The following is a 2,988-nucleotide window of genomic DNA, read 5'->3' as shown; positions in this document are numbered from 1 at the left end:
TACGCTTCAATGTTTGATAAATGTTAACGACGTGCCATTACGTGAAAATCGTTGAACATAGTGCTACAAAATATGGTGACGTATCGTTTTGAAACACATGAAATAAAGCAGTTTAATGTAGCCTCTGAATATGTCAAAACAGTTGTTGGTTTCCACTAACATCTCACAAGTATATAGGTAGGTAGATCGGTCAAACTATTTTATTTGTATTGTCATTTTTGAACCATACACATTTTGATAAGCAGAGAAGGGATGGGGGGGGGGCAAGCGTATGCTGAGGCTGACTGTTTTAGTTAGTTTAGTTGTATAACTTACACAATGGTGTCTTGTTCGGGTGTAAGAATGTGATATTATCACTTGTTTAGCCACTTAATTATATGTGTTAAATGAATACAACTGTTCTTTGTCACGGTGTTCGTGCTACCAGTTTCTCAAGTCTCAGATGTCCGCATTAAAAAGTTACCGAAGGAAAACCTATCAAACATTGTTGAATATCGATAAAAAGATGTTAAAATATCAACTTCTTTGTTACAGGGATCTTTTCGCGTTTTGGTAAATTGACAAATTGACAAAGTTGAAAAAAGTTGTTTCAGATTCGCAAATTTTCGTTTTAGTTATGATATTTGTGAGGAAACAGTAATACTGAACAATTACCATGGTCTAATATAACCATTATATGCATCTTTTGACAATTTAAAAACCTGAAAATTATAAAGCGTTGCAACGCGAAACGATTGAATAATTCGGAGAGTTCTGTTGTTGCCGTTTATTTTTGTCAAACTACGAAGATTGCTTATATAAAGTATAAAATACGTTACCCATATATGATAGGCAGGATGGCCGAGTGGTCTAATTAGTTTTTACTCCAGGATTCCGGGGGTCACTGGTTCAAGCCATGCTGCGGGCTACTTTTTTTCCTTTTTCTAAATTTTATTCTTGATTTTTTACTGGAGCTTTTTAGATCCAATGTTTACATTTATCAATATAAAGCATTTAATGACAAACTTCAAAACATGCCAAAATCTGTGAAAAGGCCCCTTCAACACACATTATTCGTGCATTTGTGCATTAAAATATGACCAAATGCACGATCATTTATATTCACGAGTCTACTTTAGCCACAGTTAGTAAAATATTTGCCCCCTCCCCCAAACCTGCCCTTTTTGTAACTGACTCTCATAACAATCCCGAAAAGATGCCCTCCTCCCACGATAAGGTTGACCGATAGTTCCATGACAGAAATCTTCCAAGTCGCGTTGCAACATGTCATTCTTTATATTCAAAAGTAAATTTCGCGAACTGTACGACAGACCGTAAGGAGGTGTGTTATACAGACTTTAAATTTGTAAAAGGCACCGTGGCTAAATCGTCGAGACAACTGCACTAAAGATTATATGTTTGAGCCATTATTAATTTATACTGAACGCATGCATGAATCATTTTAATACCGGATGTTCTGTATATGCTAAAACTCAATATTTACAATTCCGGAATTACTCTATTCGCACGCGTATTAAGTCCCGGATGTATACAATGCGCGTGCCATACTTGTTTCAGTTCAGGATTCGGTCTTTGAACGCGACCTCGGGAGGCGGTGTCCTACACCAGTTGATGGTCGATAGTTTCGTCCAGCACTCCGAAAACGGGTTTGGTAAATCTCAAAGTTTTTATATTGTTATTTTATGGACTGATTTCACAGCCGTCGAATATTGATTTTGATTTTTCTTTGTTGATTTATACTGAACAGTGCAGAATATCTTAATGCATATAAAATATGTTATGACGTCATTTAGATACTCCCAACGTGGTCCATATCTTTGGCAGACTTAAACACAATTAAAATGTACAGTATTTCACAATTTAAATACAATCGTATTTTTGTAATTGTTTAATTCAGTTTCCAACTTTGCTGGCTCGCCTTTTTTATACGGCTTGATAATGCTTAAATACTAAAATTTCTTGATTTTTGGTGTGTACAATGTTGTTTAATTTTATTTATTTATGTGCCAAACTTTATGACGGTTTGCACAACAATGTGATATTAAAATTAAATAGAGCTAGTTTCCGTAGAACTGTAATGTCCTTCACTCTTAAAGGTAGCAAGTCGTCGGACGATAAAGATGTCTTGAATGTAAATAATGTAAATGCACTGAACAAAACAGCTGACATTCAATCTGTTTTTTCGAGTACGGCTATGAATTATGATATTTTTTTCACGATTTATACCTTCATAACCGGGTAAAGAATGTTCAAATTTATTATGCGTATAATGTGACAAGACCCACTCTGACATGTCGTCAAGAAAGGCAGTCATAACCATATGAGCCTCAATCTGGGAAAATGTAGCTAAATGCATCTGCGTTAATTGTCGTCCGAGATCTGCTTGTGCTTTCCACCCAGATCAAAAAGGAATAACACTTTCCGCTTATATAGTATGCATCGTATAAGGAAAGTCTTTTATTATCGATAACCAAATTTAGGCGGAAAGTGTCGTCCCAGATTAGGACTGTGCGGACTGCAAATGCTAATCTGGGACGACACTTTACTAACATGCATTAAGACCAGTTTTTCCAGAACGCGGCTCATATAATGACAGATAACAAGTAAATCAAGACTTGAATGTTGTGGAAACTGTGATATGGACAAATTAAGGTTCGTTATAATACATCAAGATCATATTGTTCAAGGGAAAAACTAATTTTCGGAAATTGACAATTATGGTCCAAGAAATCAAAATCTACATTGTTGATTTTTTTGCTTATAACAATACAACAAGAAGTAAAAATAAAAAATTTAAACTGTGCGCACTTTTGTCTGGCCGACATCCAAATAGCCCAACATAATTTGAAAGCGGAAGTTAGTCGACGTAATTAATCAATATGTACTTTGTCGATAACCCGTATGTGCACTTATACCGATATAAAGTTTTATGTTTCTTCTTATCGATTTGCTAATTCATTGGATATTCAATTGGAAATCACGCTCTCC

This window comes from Dreissena polymorpha, chromosome 5 (assembly GCF_020536995.1).
Source record: "Dreissena polymorpha isolate Duluth1 chromosome 5, UMN_Dpol_1.0, whole genome shotgun sequence".
In the NCBI taxonomy this organism is placed as follows: Eukaryota; Metazoa; Mollusca; class Bivalvia; order Myida; family Dreissenidae; genus Dreissena; species Dreissena polymorpha.
This window is presented reverse-complemented; position numbering follows the sequence as displayed.